The sequence below is a fragment of the Pieris napi genome, chromosome W (genome assembly GCF_905475465.1).
Source record: "Pieris napi chromosome W, ilPieNapi1.2, whole genome shotgun sequence".
Taxonomy (NCBI): domain Eukaryota; kingdom Metazoa; phylum Arthropoda; class Insecta; order Lepidoptera; family Pieridae; genus Pieris; species Pieris napi.
This window is the reverse complement of record NC_062258.1, coordinates 1,449,610-1,467,991: the sequence shown is the minus strand read 5'-3', so window position 1 is coordinate 1,467,991 and position 18,382 is coordinate 1,449,610. Positions and strand designations below refer to the sequence as shown.

The 18,382-nt window shown below is 33.3% G+C and overlaps 1 long non-coding RNA gene and 1 pseudogene across 1 annotated transcript; both read right to left on the bottom strand.

The window, feature by feature from the left end:
• Nucleotides 1–1,119: 1,119 nt before the first annotated feature.
• The window catches only part of LOC125062089, a 302,676-nt pseudogene continuing 285,413 nt past the window's right edge, over nt 1,120–18,382 (bottom strand).
• Nucleotides 10,237–13,451, bottom strand: LOC125062091. The gene is made up of 2 exons (XR_007119175.1): nt 12,983–13,451; nt 10,237–12,530 (listed from the first exon to the last, which is right to left on the bottom strand). It is a non-coding gene; the product is annotated as an uncharacterized LOC125062091 (long non-coding RNA).

Below are 18,382 nucleotides of genomic sequence, written 5' to 3'. Positions count from 1 at the left end.
CAAAATACTATTAGATTACTTGATAATGTGTTTCCTTACGATGTTTTATTTCACCTTGTAAGCAAGTCACACTTTTAAATTATAATATGCATGTAAATAGTTAACGGGTGTGCCCCAGGAATGTAGTTTTTAGGTTAGGTGTGCTCTTAAACACATTATCACGCAAACAAGAGGTGCTTAAAATCTAATTTCTAAAACCATATGTCGTGTTGTGAAAATTCATTACTTTGAGGTTAATCCCTTAAAAAGCGTCTACTCAAAGTAATTAAACGTCGCGGTTTAACTGTGAATCATTGTGACAAGTTGAAACAATGAGCTGACGAAACTATTCGGGTAATGGAATCGCGTGTGTTATGTTAATATTGTCTGAGACAATTTAGTGTCAAGTCTTTTATCACTGTGCAATGGTAAATATATATAAAATCGAGTTTATAAATATGGCCAATTTCATAGATTTCAATTTTTTTCGAAAAATTTAAAATAGACTACTGCTACAGATACTTCAACTGTTTTAGATTGAATATTTATTTTATATTAGAATTTAAAGAAAAATTTGAAGGGTTTTAAACATACAGTTCGGTTTCTTTTGACCATTAGAACAATGATAATGAAGATTTTTTTTTCTTAATATTTTTTATTGTTTTTGAGGTGTTATTTTCTTTTTAAGTATTGTTATTTTGTGTGTCTATGTGTGTGTGTTTTCGTTTTGTAATAAATGTTATGTCTGTCTGTCTGTCTGTCAAATGTTGTTTTGCAAACAATTTTCGAATCAGTTCCAATTATCAGAATTACTAAATATAACATTAACTTCCCCACCACATTCCTTATACCCATTAACTACCCCCACCACATTCCTAATACCCATTAGCTACTCCTACCACATTCCTTATACCGATTCACTACCCCAACACATTCCTTATACCCATTAGCTACCCCTACCACATTCCTTATACCATTATCTACCCCCACCACATTTCTTATACCCATTAACTACCCCCACAACATTCCTTATACCATTTACTACCTCCACCACATTCCTTATACCATTAACTACCCCCACCACATTCCTTATACCTATTAACTACTCCGCTACAGTTAATAGTGCATCACACCTGTGCGATTCACACGGTAGTGGGTGGTTGAAGCACGACGGCGGCGCGGCGGACCTGCAACGCCGCTGGCGAATATTAAGACGACACGGGTTCTGCAGTACGTGGGACTCGAGTCTGGTCCCGCGGGGCGTATACCGCATCCGCTGGGAGGACTGCCTTCTCACTAGGAAATATTATATTACATTAAATATATTAAACCTTTTTCATTCACTCACCGACTCACCCACTCACACATTTGCACCCACACACTCACTCATGCACTCAGGCGTGTTGATAACAGATGAAAAGTAAATAAAATAAAAGATGTAATTAAATTATTTATAAATATATTTTAAGGAATTTATAATTAAGTTTGTTATGGAAGAGCTGGGAACCCTGACTGGTATTTCTTATTTAAAAGGGTTCCCAAATCTTACACATTGTAATGCAAATGTACTTAAAATGAATATACTGATTTTTTTTTGTATTAATTTTTTCATAGTAGTCTTTGATTTACACGAGTACTTTATATTTAAATAAAACTTCTCTAACGATATTTCACATCCCGAGGCTAAAATCAGTATGAAGACGACACGGTCTGAATCGCTCTAACAAAGTTATTTCGATATTAGGAGCTTCGGTCCGGCCAGTCGTTATACCGGTTGATCCCCCCTTTAGGTCAGAAGAACACATCCATCCTCAATAGATACAAAGACAAATTTATTATCTATACTTATATTGCTTAAAATTTAATATTTCTCTGTTGTATAGCTAACAGCAACTGCTGCGAACCACTCGAAACGTCGAGTTATGGAAGTAGTCATAATTCATATCTGTGAAAGAAGTTTTAATTTTTTTTGCACGTCTGTTTAGATTTTTCTGTATGTAATATCAATCTATATTAAATAGGAAATGCATTACCTAAGCTAGCAACCTTAAACCTTACATATTACATCGAAATATGTAAGGTTTTAATTAATTATAAAAATATACTCACTTATCTAAATCATCAGCTTTGTACTCGACACTTTCTGTAAAAAAAACACATTTAATTCAAGTAATATATAAAAAAATACGAATATATAATTCAGGTCTAAAATAAAAAATACCGTAAAGATTTGTTTTAGCTTGATCCCACAGAGATTTTATTTCAAATTTGGAATACATTCAACAGAAATCCTATACAAAGACTAAATCATTTTTCGACAGGCGTGACCCAAGAACACAAAATTAATTTGTATGGCAATGGTCACGTGACCATTCCCTTACAAAACCATCACGAATGTTGCAGAATGGTTTTGTCTAAGTCACGTAGTATATTTACCTCGTTTCCGTCGACATCTCAATATAAGGCACAGCACTATGACAAGGAGTGCCGCAATAAGGAGAGCTGCCACTATGAGTGGGGCAACGTGCGCCGTCTCTGTTAGCGAAAAATTATCTGTGAGAAGAAATTGTTTATGATTTTAAGTTAGCCAATTAGAAAGTATACAATTTGGAATTAATTTTGATATGGATGTTTTTTTAAAGTCTACAATAAATTATGGCTTTGGGATACCCGGGAACCCTGCCTCTAATCCGACAATATTCTTTAAATATTTACAGACAAGAGGCAGCACGGCTTTTCCAGATCGCACCTGGCAGCTGCGAACACTGGACATTCTACAATAATTGGTAAACGCTTTGTTGGGCTTTTGTTGGGATGGGATTAAGGTTGTAACTAAAACAATCTATTCAGGTTAATTAAAAATTATGATTTGTTTTTCTTTTATTAACGTGAAAATTTAAAGTAAGTTTCGGAACTGTATTATCAATGACATGATATTGGAAGCATCCACAAAACCCAAAAACACCACTTCAAACCACTAACTTCTTAGGTATAATCCTTTGACATAGATGGCGTTATTTTCAGGTAATTTTTAAATACATTTAAAAACCTCCTTTTAAATGAGTCATGATATAGTTAATATTAATTAAAACGCTGCTTTTGATTAATCACTACGAGCATAGTGAAGGAAATTGTTAGGGAAAAAGGGTTAGGGAGAGTGGTAAGTGTTAAAAAGAACACAAGAACAGATAAGAGTGTAATTCCCTCAATAGAGACTGTAAATAGTGTTATTGGACAGTTTCTTATGTTAAATCCTGTTTATTAAATTAGGTTTGATTTAAATTACTTATTAGTCTTAAGTTAGGCTAGATCGAATGCTCAATGATGTCTCAAATTGTCTCTGTAAAGAGACAATTTATTAAAAAAAATCTTGTTTTAAAGTGAATACGTACCATGCACAGTAAGAGAGACAGCATGAGAAGAAAAACCGCGTTCGTTCTCAACGTGCAGAACGTACACGCGAGCGTCCGATATGCTGACGCTACTTATAGTCAGCGTGTAGCGATAGCACCCGTTTATACTCGCTGCGTCTATTGCTTTATAGCGACCTGAAATAAAGAATAAAAATATACGATTGTCACATTAAAATATAGAACTTTTTATGTCTGTCTTAAGTAAAATCCTTGGTTTAGTCAAAAGTCAGCATTACTAAGTTTGTGTTAAATAAAATAAGCCTTCTTCTAAAATTCTACTGCAAAAATCACTTCGATGTTGTTCAAACTCAAAATAATTTTATTCATATAGGTCACTTATCGTATGAATGTCAACAGAAAATATGTTAAATTGATTCAAAATTTACATTTACTAACAGTTCGCAAGTCAAGAAAGTCTTCGCCACTCTTTTTAATCGCCAAGTTAGCGCCGAGTTATACAAATTGTTTGTAAGGCAGATATACCCTAACGAAGTTATTGTGACCGCTAAGAATATTTAAAACTTCTGACTGAGACCTTCTGGCCATTCTCTTTAAGTTGAAGGAACTGTTCACCGTTCCTCCTCCACAACCTCATTGACGAACGTTCTCGTGAATTGTGTCCCTTTCATTTTGAATATACCAAAATCTTCATTCAAAATAGATAGTTAACACTGTTTATAAAAACATAAACTATGGTTTCTTTTCGGTATGTATTTTTTACATGAAATACTAGTAGTAATAGGAATTTATAATTCTAGATAGAATTTTTATAATCTTCCTTTCGTTATTGAACTATTTGTAATGTTGTGTTTTAATAAAAGACTCATCACTTCAATAGTCTCATACATATGAGTAATTAAATTTGACACAATATGTTGTGATTATTATTTAGCGAAGGGCTTACTAAATGCCCGTAAACAAGTAACATGGGGTTTTTTTCTGTCCCTGAATTTATGATTAAATTTAATTCACATCTGACCTTAAAATGCATTTAAAATAATCATTATTCTGCAATACATATTAAGTTAACATACCAATAGACGAAGGGACATCCAGCCGCAAGCTGCCCCAGAGCCAGGCAGCTCTTCGTGGAGGAGGGTCAGTGCAAACAGTTGCTTGGACTTTGGCCTCTCCTCCACTCCATGCGTGAGCTGTTCCCGTCTCAGCACGTTCAGGGTTATTGCTTCTGATTGGTGGATCTGCAAAATAATTTCTCATAAATATTTATTGTAGTGACATTTACAATATGGCTAGAGACAGTTCTTATTCTTATTAGATTTACTACAATACATTTAGTATTGTCTTTGATTAACATAACCTTTACACATTTAAAGAAAAAACTTTTTAACCGGATTAAAGTTATGTATCATTATAAATTTACATCCATCTTTTAGTCGATACCAACTCCGGGTAAATAAATACAGATAATGCAACTTTCTCTACAGCTGTGATACTTTTTGACATCCAACACCTTTTGTCTTCAGTCACCGTGAACACGCACGCTGTAAAGCACGCGAAACGTCGGATAAATTTAAAATTATGTTAAATAATTGTAAATTTATAATAATACATAACTTTAATCCGATTAAAAAGTTTTTTTTTTAACCAAATAAACCAAAACAAATATTATTAAAACTTAGGTTCGAAACTAACTACGTATTATGTTCAAAGCATGGCGTCGAAGTAAATAGCAAATTTTTAAGCCCGCTAACTCACCGGGATGCCATGGCGACGTCGCTGGCTACGTATCCGAACAATTTCGAGAAGGTTCCAGAACGGAAAAAAAGAAGGTTTCAGAAAGGTTTTTGAAGCGTTGGTCCTGGCTTCGCTTCCAAATAGCGACGTTGCCCAACCTTCTCCAAGTGAGTTAACTGCCATACAGTTCAATACAAACTTATGCCATGGCATCCTGGTGAGTTAGCGGCCTAACAGTTTATTGACTGGTGTAAACCAGATATAGGAAGAATGACTACTGAACATTATATAACCAAGACAATTTACTAATAATTTATTGGAGGTGTGTGTGGGAATGTGTAATGTGTAAGGGTGTGTGTGCGTTCTTCATGAACTTAAGGAAACCATTATGCATACGCATGATAAAACAAAAGATTGATTTCAGTAAAAAATCATTAGCGTTTCAACAATAGGGTTTTTAAATTCTTAAGCGTTGGAGCGTAAATAATACACTAAATGCGCAAAATAATATCAAATAAACGTAAAATTATTAGGAAACTAAAATTTCTTACCGTTCCTCTAGACCAATATGGTTGATGGCCACGCAAGTGTATCTGCCATGTTGCGTATATGACACATTATGCAGCTGAAGCTGAGGGGTTGATGATATCGGATAGCCTTCATCAGGATGTGAACTTATTGCTGGTGATGGACTGAAATAGATAGAATTTACTTTTAACTTTACGTATTTAACATTTAGAAGGGATATAAAATTTGCAGCAGTGTTGGCCTAGTGGCTTCAGCGTGCGACTCTTATCCCTGAGGTCGTAGGTCCGATCTCCAGCTGTGCACCAATGGACTTTTTTTCTATGGGTGTATTTAGCATTCGCTCGAAAGGTGAAGGAATTATCATCATCAGAAAGGTCAAGGGATCATCGTGAGGATACCGGCTTGTCTTAGACTCAAACAGTCGACGGCAGTGTATCAGGCACAGGAGGCTACCTACGGGCCTATAAGACAAATGATCATGAAACAGATATCTGAGGCCTAGTCTAAAAAGGTTGTAGCTCCACTGATTTAATTATAAAATATTATAATTAAAGGCTCAAACCGGGAAAGCATTTTATTATAGCGTTATCTATATTAAGTCTACGCGTCTTGAATAGTACGAATACATTTTTTTCTGTCATTCCAAATTTAGTTTGAATAATAATAAAAAATACTTATGAGTTTATTATTATTATTACGATTAAAAGATAATTTTATTGATCTCCTAATGTTCGCAAGTAGATATGCAATAAAACGCTTTATAGTTTATTTATATTTATCGTAGTGACTAATAATCTTACATATTTACTATTACTTTAATTACATCCTTAACGTAAGGAAAAATTTAATTAAAAAACTAAATTGTATAATTTACACCCAGTATAGGGCGATAAAGATAAGTGAGAAAATAATTGTGAGAAAATCGGAAGTACACTTGAAAATCGGACTGGCTAATCGCCTACTATACAAATGATGGAACTAATGAGGCCCTGCGCTATGAATATAGCCACTAGAACATTATTCTAGGTATATATAAATCTTCTGTGCGTGTGATTGTAATAAATTCCAAAACAATTTTGATGAATTTTTTGTGAGTTTTCAAGTGAATTCGAGAAAGGTTTTGATTTGCATTTAATTTTTGTTTGTTTGACAATTTTGTACTAAAAACGTGTGTTACCACGTCCCACTGCTAGTTCTAGATAAGTTTTAGACTCACTTATGATACCACTGGTAACTCGGCGGTGGGTTTCCTTCAGCTTTACATTCCAAGGTCACTTGAGTGAACAAATTGGCTTCCACTACTGTATCTGGACCTACCCAGATCACACGAGGCGGGTCTGTAAATATATTTATCATTATGAGATGGAGAAATAACCTTTCAATAAGTGAGGGTTGGTGCACGTTACTGTTAAGTGAAAAATAGAAGACAAGAACAAAAAGGTTAGTCGACATCAAAGGAGACCGAAGAGCTGGCAGCTACCTCGGACAAAGAATAAGTCTAGCTATTCAAAGGGGGAACGCTGCCAGTATCTTCGGAACCTTGCCTAAAGGGACTCCTTTTAATAATATATTCTAGTTTATTTAAGGTTTATATTAGCTGTATATATTTTAACAAAAGGACAGAGTGTCGTTCCCTTAATAGAAACTGTAAATAGTAATATTGTAATAATGAACACCTTTTGATGTTTAATATTATTAAAAAATTAGCCTAGATCGAAGAAAATCCTTTTTCATTTTGTATGAACAGTCAATTCATACAAAATGAAAAAGGATTTTATTTAAAGTAAAAAAAACTTTTACATAGATAATAAACAACTTACATTTAACATCAATTTCTATTTTGACAGGTTCTGATGTACCCAAAGAGTTTCTTGCTTGACATCCGTAAATACCTGAAAATGTAAATATTTGTAGTATCAAGAATTCATCGTTAAGGAAAATTACTAAATCAGTTGACCTATTATTGAGAAGTGAACAAGCAAGAAATGCAACACCGTGACGTAATTTGAAGTATAAAGTATACTTCTATGGGTTTTTATTAGCTCCTGTAGCCTACTTGGACTACCTAGACTTAGCCCTAGCTACGAGTCCTATAGGACTATATCTATATCTATCATATATCTATATCTCAAATATTGCATACAGGAGACAGGCTAAATATAGTTAATGATACCCTATGAATATAAATATAATATAGGGTTTAAATAAAATAAATTCGTAAGCTAAGAAAATGCTATGTCAGCAAATGATTGCTCTTAATTTTAGAACAAATGGTAAACGTCTCACCTAATTTTATGTGATACACCTATTCACAGTACCAGAAATCTCGCAAGAATTTATTCGTAAATACTTCATTGGTAAATAGTTACACGTGGTAGCATGGACACGGTCGCAAATGCGAACCTTTTTAAAAATTATTTATTTTATAGTTAAAAAAACTAAAAAACACGCTTTTAACCCTTATCGTGGCAAGATTTTTTTTTTGAAGAAAAGCAAAAAAAAATTATATATGTAGCTTCTTTGGGGCATAAAAATCATCAAAAAAATAAATAAAAAAAACGTGGCATGAAAATTTTGGAAAAACAAGATGTATACTATTCTATACATTGCTACACGTACAGTGATTATCGCATTTTCAGGAATGTATATTATGCTATACATTGGTATGTTTAGGGAGAGTTGAAATGTTACTAGTAGTTTTTAATATATACCAAAAGATTATTGTAAATAACATGATTTTAAATAAAAATAACTGTCTTGGTGGAAATAAAATGTTTAATAAAATTAATCTTTCTTGAACAACAAAATAATCGTAATTTAATAATTCAGAGACCCTATTGCTTGCAGTGGTACTCCAAAACACATTTTCGATTCTTCACATAACAAAGATGAACCTTACATTTTGTTCACATCGTACTTGCCTGGCCACCTTTGCAGTACTTGCACCTCTCATATCCGGTTATTTTCGGCCAATGATCATATTTGTCACACCGGACATCATCGCATGGTCGTTGAGATACCGCTTTTTATATTTGCTTTGTCCGGTATTACGTCTAAATTTTTCACTGAAACGTTTCGACCTCGTTTCGGTAGGCCACTGTAGATTTCATACCTAAAATCTTCTAGACGATCCTGCTTTCTAGTGGTGTTTATCATTTTGTTATGTCTGTGACGTAAAGCCAAGCGTTGTTGATGCCTACGAGTATATCCAAAAGCTGCGAGAAAATTTTCATATACCACCTGTGCCATCTTATTCCAGTGCGATATAATGCAATCAGCATGTCTGCCAAATCGACACCTCTCATGTGACTCTCATTATAGTCTTTAACAATTTTAGGACATTTTACATCAACACGAGATTTTGCTTCTTTGCCGAATCGTTTTATATTTTCGACAGGGTATGCATCATCATAAGAACTCACCAATGTGAGCTGTTTATTATCAACCCACTTGACAATACTAAGTATTTAATAATTATTTATTTTTCAAAGCCTTTTCAGTTAGCAGGTTAGTAGCAGCATCTTTGAGTCTATTTTGTATTTTGTCTGATTGTTCCTAAACTAAATATACCATAATTTTCCCTCAACATAATTTATAGCAGTCTAAACCCAAAGCAAAAGAAACATGCAAAAAACCCATCGTTATAGTAAAGCCAAACCATATTGTATTATAGATATATATTTATATATCAGTTATGTAGTATTTCAGTAATAATAATATGTGTATTTTTTGTGGGAATCGAACCCCAACTTTGTGTGTAGCTTTCTACAACCACTATATCAACGAGGCAGTCAAACATAAGTTCAACTGTCTTTTAAATTGTAATAAAATTGGTTTAATATATAAGACAGACATACTTGCAATTTAATGTTTATAGTAAAGTCCATTAAAATATTCATTCCGTGCAGTTAGCAATGTATATTATTCTATACACCATCAACGAAAGGTAAATTACTTCAACTGCGGCATTGTATAGTATAATATACGTTAGTAAAAAACACGGCAAAAACATACTAATTCTCATAGCGACAACAGCATATATATAAAAATGTGTTAAAACAAATATTTAGGCATGTGTATTTTATAAAAAACATGCATATTTAAGAGTACAAACATAAAAATAAAATAAAACTTACTATAGATAAACCTGTGCGGCGCATTTTGACGTTTATTTTTCACAATTGATTTAAAATTATGACAGATAAACTACTATTTCGACGCCTCCTACGCATAAAGTCGTAAGGCAAAAAAAGCATTTTTTCAGGAGAGCAATTTTTGTGTACGTTAATGATAAACTTAATTTGTTAAACATTTTTAAACGATATTTTTGCACTATGCGATTAATTATTAGTTACAAAACATTGCTCTCAAAGCTGGATGCTATAAAAAAATATATTTATGCAAAATTACTAATTTTAGATACATACGACCTTATACTCACTAGAGAAACGTCGTATCTTATTGTTACGACTTTATGCTTTTAATCAGGTTGTTATAAACAACGCGAATAAAGTCGTATGTTCGAATTACGACATTATGCTACGTGTAAACTGCCATATAGGTATCTCGAAAAGGTGGTCGTATGTGGTGGTGGTACTTCATGAATAAAAACAACAAAAAGTGTAGGCTAAAACTAGCTTTATTTTAGATATTGAATCATCTTATACATAATAGACCTTTAGATTTATGATAGAATAGCAGTGATGTAATTGACGGTTATTCAGAGGAATCACTACTGTTCTCTTCTGCAACATTGCCGCTGTGTGACAACTGTTGATAAAAACTATGGTACTCTTGAGGTATTATACGTCCTTGACAAAGACTTAATAAATCATTAAACTTTGCTAATGTAATAGGTAAATGATCAGAGTAACATGGACCTAAAATTTCTGTATGTAATAAATTATTATTTTTCCTTCTTGATGAATAATTTTTTTTGGTTATTAAACTCATAATGTTATTTTCTTCTTCAAAATTATAACGATAGTTCAAAATATAGGGTTCGTTGGACACTACATGAACTTCTCTAATCTTGTTCCATGATATTTTTTGGTGTTTAGTATTTTTAGCCCAATTTCTACCGTCTAGCAAAATTTTATAATTGTAAAAATCTGTAACACTCATTTCAATTACATTATAATTTGGGGGGTTGACTTTTGAACATCTAACTAAGGCAAACCACTGTGCAGGAGTATATATAAGTTTATTTTTTGCATTTCTCTCAATCAAAGCGTTTGTGGGTGCCCGCGCTCTAAAAACCTATGAACTATCGTTATACCATACTTTTTTGCTACATAGGTATAACATGCAAACACAATACGGTTTCTATTTTGGCCGGCACAGTTATCGGACCAAAACCGGAATTCTTTGGCACCTTGACTAACTTTAGTTTCAATAAATTTAGACAAGCAACTTGCTTGTCACACGCCCCATGTTTGCCATTAATCTCGGACCTTCTTGACTAGCTAGATCAAATACAGTAAAATTATAAATTGACAATTTTCTTTTATAATAAAATAAACCGACATTGCCATGGGGACAGTTTAAAATTTTTTGGAAATCAAAACACGCCGTAACTATTTTTCCTTTGCTTTCCAAAGCTTCCTTTTTATCATTTGCCTTCACTTCTCTAGCTTTAGTCTTGTTTCGCATGTGAGGTTCTTGTTTTTGTTTTTCTTCTTCTGTCATTGTATTTAAGTTTGTATTGTATATATGACACTCATTGCAGATGTCTCTTTTCGGTTTGTGAAATGATATATTCAAATGTTGATTTATGATATCTCGATACTGTCTTACTGTCATTGCTTTTTTAGTTATATTTTCAATCGTACACCACTCATTGTATAATGAAAACTTTTTTGTAAATGTTAGGTCACTCTCTAAGTAAATTTTAGTAGTGTATTTACGCACATAATGAGATTCAATAGGCTGTAACGTTTTGACATGCCTTAAAACACTCTGTTTCATTTCGTCGTCAATGACAACAGTTCTGGTACCACCACGCCGATCAGGAGAAACAGACCCACCACCTGAACTCCATTTTGCCAATGCTGTTTGAACAGTTCTCTCCCCTACAGAAAGTGTGTTTAGGAACATCGTTTTGCAGACAAACACTCTAATAAGTATGTCAGAGTTTGGTTCAATAAGAGGCAAGCAATACTTAATGGATTTCTTACGTCTAGAAGTAGAATGATACTTAGTGTCGCCTACTTCGGTATGATAGACGATGTAATCCCATTGCCGACAGTGATCTCCAATTTGCCAAAAAGAACAAAATATACGCTCCCGTTCTTGTGCATTAAATTTTGTAAAGCATTTAAGTCGGCAAGTAGTCGGACATGGTTGTTTCAAAATCTTTCCATCTCTTTGAACTCCATTTCTTCTTAAATAGGCTTACCCTAAAAATTTTAAACATTTTGACGTCTTTCCACTCATCACGGCGACGGTGACGCTTTCTTCCAACTCTGCCTGACGGTGTACTTTCATTTGACGAACATACAGAAGAATCCTGACTAGAAGCGTTACTAAGCTGTGGTGTATTGCCTCTACTAACACTACTAGTTGAACCATAATTATTATCATCACAAATAGATGAGTTTCTAAATAACGGAGTTGAAGTGGCCACACTGTACTCGAAAAAATCGTTATTCGGGCATTGGTGTTAAAGAAGGTTCTATTATATCAGCTGATTCGTGAGAAAACTCTTCAGCACATAGCTATGAATCCATACATCTTATAGTTTTTTCATTTGGCATATCAGACGACAGTGAGGATTTGGCTTCCGTATTAGCAATACCTCGTGAATACTTGTTACAAAACTGTTGTCAATATCAATGCTACTTTTATTAATAGAGTGCCCAAACATCGTCTTGTACAGATTCCACTAGTCTTCAGCTTCAAGTGGCACCGGTGATTCTGAAAATATTGAAGTCCAATTAGTTAAAAACCTAGAGAAAAATACATAAGCAGTTATAAATAGAATTAAAAGTTCAATTTTAGTGATATTTTAGCTACAATTGAATAGCAGATAATCGTATCTTCATTATATAACAAAGCAAAAAGTCTTATGTCTGTGATCCGTCTTTATACGTTTATTTATCTTTATACTACAACCACGCATATGGTCGTATGTGTAAGTTACGACTCCTAGAATAATTTTTTTGCGTAGTATAAAGTCTTAACTGACCACTGCTAGCGATTGAATCCGACGCATATAGTCGTAACATAGACCTTCCGACGTTATGCACCGGGACTACATTTTTTTTGTCGAGGTCTATTAAACACTAACACTTATTAATATAATTTATTCGTATGATGGTATCTCACATATAAACAAGTGAATTGTAAGAAAATAGAGTAAAACTTACCATTTCCAAAATTTTCGTCTGCCGTTATTACTTCGCTGTTTGGATTGGGTTTATCTAACACTAATTTCAAAATCTTAGACGAACGTAGGTTGCTCATTTCACTAATTTATAATTGCACACATCCTAACTAACAAAAGTAAACAAAAACAAGACAACATCAATATTGTTTTTAACATTTAAATTAGAGAGACTTTGTGCATGCTAGTTCGTGTCATACGACGTCGGTTCTGCGCTCTGATTGACCGGCTGAGGTCCAATAGATCGGAGCGCATCGTCGGAACTATAAGCGCGACGATTTGCGCGGGAGCGTTCAAATGTTACGACTATTATCAATTCAAAAACTCATTATTTATAGAAAATATTAAAATTTGGGTTTCAGGATTGTGTAGTGCTGTTCAATAGTGTTCTAATGGCACAAAAAAACAATTTTACTCAAAAACTGTGTTCCGACTTTATGCGTAGGAGGCGTCGATTTTTATTTTTGAAGTATAAATAGACGTCGAGAAATGTCATGTGTTTAATAAAACTAAGTTAAAAATGATTTTATAGTGATCATATATTTTTATAAAGTTGGATGTATGGTATACTATACAAAATGAAGATAAGGGTTAAAGCACATCAAACTTAAAAGTGAAAAATAATTCCTAATTTAGGCTGAAAATGGTAATGAACAAAAAATACTGGTATTATTGTGAAAAAGCGTGGGTTGCTCGATAGACGAAAAATATGGCACAGAGCGAGAAAGATCTTTGACAGGTGCGCAAAGTTTGAATTAAATCTGTCCGTTAAAAGTGGGTCAAAATCGAGTCCGAAGGAGTCGGTTACATACATACATACAGGTGAAGCTAATATAAAGCGTGTAATGATACCGCAAGTCATATTGGTTAAGAAATAATTTAAAGGGTAATAGTATATTTGAATAAAATTAAATGTTATTTGATAAAGTTAGATTGAAGAAAATACCGAATATACAAAAAAGTGTCTCAGTATAACAAATGTTACATTCATTAGGTAAAAATAAACTTACCCGAGTGATTCCTGTACACAGGCGCTCTTATTAGCCGGGGACCATTCGTGCCTATAACTTGTCCATCTTTCGTCCACCAGACATATGGGCTTGGGTTGCCATCAGCACGGCATTCCAGAGTTAAAGCGCTGGAGCCTTCTTCCAGGCTGGCCAGACTACTGGCGTCTGAACCAACTATTAGTTACCAACGGTACCAATCGGTACCAACTACTGGTACAACTGGAATTAAGAAAGAAAAATGTTATAATTTTGGATTTGCCAGAAAAGCTAAAACGAATAAGTATTTTTACTGAAGCAAATATCTCTTTTTAATTTAACGAATTTTAAACGAAAGAGTAATTTTTTTGCCAATTTATATCCTTTTTAATTCTTAGGATTAAAATAACCTACAGAGACTATGAGCTAATAAGCGATTTCAACTAGCTCTAAAATTTTAATCATTTAAGAAATGTTTCATGTCGTAGGTTCGAACCCCGGCTGTTCACCAATGGACTTTCATTCTATGTGCGCATTTAACATTTGCTCGAACGGTGAAGGAAACATCGTGAGGAAACCGACTTAGATCCAAAAAGTCGACGGCGTATGTCAGGCACTGGAGGCTGATCCACCTACTTGCCTTTTGAATTAAAAATGATCATGAAACAGATTCGGAAATCTGAGGCCAAGACCTAAAGAGGTTGTAACGCCACTGAATTATATATTCATTTTTGCTCGTAAATGTTTTAAGTATAGGCATTTATTTGTCACATATATTTGAATTATAATAATTATAAATATCTTACATGTAACATCGAGCATGGTGTAAGAGTCTCTGTAATATGGCGATGGGTAGGAAGGGTGGTGTGATCTGCAGGACTGCTGTCTGCCATGCGCTGACCTGGACGCACCAAGCTCTAGCACAGATCTTGCAGCCCAAACCCTGGGTCTCTCAACTTCCGAAGCATTTGTTTGGCTCCATGCAGTCAGTCGTTCCTTATCTGAAATTAAGACATTTTAGTTAAATAAACAGAGGGTATTCGATATGAGCGGTACGGGTATTAAGAGAACTAGGATTTAGTTTAAATTGATTTTTTACATAAGGTGACGTCGATTGTAAATATATTACTTAATAAAATATTAGCAATTGACTAGCTTTCCGTGGGTACTTTTGACATTCGCTATACCTAAACGCTTCTAACGACGAATGTAAAAAGTACCCACAGAAAGCTAAAGTGAATTGTTATCTCATTATTAACATAAATAAACTCGAATTAACGATACGATTTAACGAACGAATGCTAAGAGTAATGTAAATAAAAAAAGGGTGCGTGTACTTATGTACGCGTGTAAGAAGTTATACTTCTTAGGCTTTCATTATTTTTTTAAATAATTAATAACAAATATTTAACGTTAATAATTTAATTATATTTTATAATTAGTATTTTATTCAATTATTAATTAATATTTATAATAATAATAATTAATATTTATTATTTTATTATATTATTCATTCAATTTAATAACTATGGTTCATAACCTTTTAACTAAGTAACAATAGGTCTTTGTGAAAAAGCATTGCTAAATTTTTTTGAAAAAATAATTAAAACTCCTTTATTTGTTTAAAAGGTAAATGTCATTATGTTCATTCAACATTCTTGGCAAAACTGCTAACTTCACGCATATTCTATTTCTTTTTACTTGTAGATTGTCTTATTCCCATCTCGCTCAAGCACGCTATAATCACACTGACAACTTTGTGTCTCAGGTGCGCGCGCATCGTAAAATTTCACTCTCATAAATTTTTCATAACGCGCCTAAAAAAGTATAACTTCAAAAACAATCAAACTTCTAATTAAATATTAGAAGTTTGATTGTTTTTCGAAGCGAAGGAACCAACGCGTTTATAGCAAAAAATCATCAAAATAAATAAGGCATTAAATAAGAAAACTTTCAAAATCACTTTAAGAAAACTGTTCATTGATACTATTAAAAAAATTCATGTTGTCCAACTGTCTATGCTGTATTTAGTTGGTTACGTTCTCTTATGTTGTATTATTTATTCTGTCTTGATAAAATACTCTTTTTCAAACTTAAATATCAACAAAAACAACAAAATAATGACTAGAGAATGGTCTATTTTAGTTTGTATGTACTTTAGTGTAATAAACATTTGTGTAATCAAGAACGACAAATATTAATAGCCACTAAGAGGATTCTCTCGTATCTCGTAGATTTCTATTTAACTAATAATAACAAAATAAAAATAGCCTGTATTCGAGTACTACATAATCAGAATTATTTATTATTTTTCCAAGGCAATGGGCCTATATAGTTATTAATTGTTTCTTTAAGTTCCAATGAAGAATATATTACTTATTACTAATTTTGTCGCTTCGTAGGCTTTTCAAGGAAAAATTTATGTAATACTAGCTGATCCGGCAAACGTTTTTGCCATGTATATTATTTCTAGGAAACATTTTTTTAGTTCATTAAAAATAACTATCTACTATAATGAAAAATAGGGGTTGAATGTAGAGGGGTGAAAATTAAGGGTTGTATGTATTTTTAATGGCACAATTAAAAAAAATAAACAATAAAATTTCGTCCAAAAAATAAAATGTTAGGGGTGGACAACCCTTATCACTTAGGGGTATGAAACATAGATAGTAGCCGATTCTCATACCTACTGAATATGCATATAAAATTTGATAAAAATCGGTCAAGCCGTTTCGGAGTAGTATGGTAACTCAACATTGTGACACGAGAATTTTTTATATAATATATATTATATAAATTAGTGGTACGTCATTTTAGCTTTATTTAGTTATTCTAACCATGCTCAAATATGCCCTGTGTTAAATTATTCGTGGTTTTAGTACGCTGTAGTGGAGGCATGCATTTTATATATTAAATTATGTGCAAAAATCTGAATTTTCAGTTGATATATTTAAAATACATATTATGTTGTTTGAGATTTTGATATACATTACAGAAAGTATTGAGCGTAGTGTTGATATACTCCGATAGAGCTCCTTATAGAACATAAGCTAATTCAAAAAAGCATTTAGATCGATTTTCAATTTTTTTTTACAGAAATGTTTTTTAAGTTACAATTTTTACGTTATTTTTTGTAAAACATCACACACATTAAAATTAGGACAATCGGAAACTTATGAGAATTTCTTATAAACGGGATGTACTTGTGTGAAATAACATGAGATCCCGAAGGCGCAGCGCTAACCAGAACCATGCAACTTCCTCACAAGCAAGGACTACTCCCTCAATATCGCAGCACACAAGTCCCGTAGGGACTTTTTGTATCGAAAAACCCGCATGGGTCCGACTACCGTCCGCCAATATACAATGTAAATATATAAATAGCAATTAGGTAAGAATATAACAAAAGAAAATAATAGTTAATAATTAACTCTGCAAGGGTGCTAAAACAACTCGGCGAATATTCTCTATGGCGATGCTCGAAATATCCACCATAAATGTCCGTCATTTTTCATCATATTTATTGTAAATTAGACACAATTTATTAACAGTACTATTAAACATATATTACTGAAGATGTCATGTGGAGCATGGTGTAACTCCTTACAAACGTTGTGTAAAAAAAACTGGGCGATTAAAAATAGTGGTGGAGAGTTTATTGCCAGTTCTTCTCTTCCGTCCTACGCCCTTGATTTGAAAACTGGCAGGAAATGTAAAATTAGAAGCATTTATGTATATTTCTTTTTTGACGTTCATAAGTGTTCATTGTGTTACCTATAAATGATTTTTAACTTTTGACATAAGTGTGTGTATAAACCATGAGTTTTTCATTTAAATTCATAAAGTAACTGCCACTTATCCACTTATCAACTGTTGATAATTTTGCGTACTATATTATGCGAGTACTATACATTTAAATAAAACTTAAGATGAACATGATTCATTTAAACCTAAATTAATACTCATTAATATTTATGTTACTGATGAATGATAACTGTCCGTAAATTGACATTTTATTAAGCTAGTTCTGTCTCTTATATGAAGAAAGCACTTACCCAAATACCACTCGATGTACGCTGGTGGGTTCCCATATCTAGCCTCGCAGACCACAGTCGCCCTGGACCCTGCTGCGTCTGTTGATGTTCTGGCCTGGTAGAACATGGGATCCGTTGAACAGAATCCTAGGTGTTTGGGGTGGTACTCGTACTGCTAAAGCTGCGGGTGGACTTGATAATGCGTCCTGAAATGTGATTAAAAATAATTATTTTATTTTTATTGCACAAAAAAAGACAATTGCATGGTGCACCTGGCGTATCCTTACACAGCTGTCTAATCCAGGCAACCTCAATTAAAGAAACAGCAAAGAAACAAGAATTGTTCAGATTTTTTGTAAATTC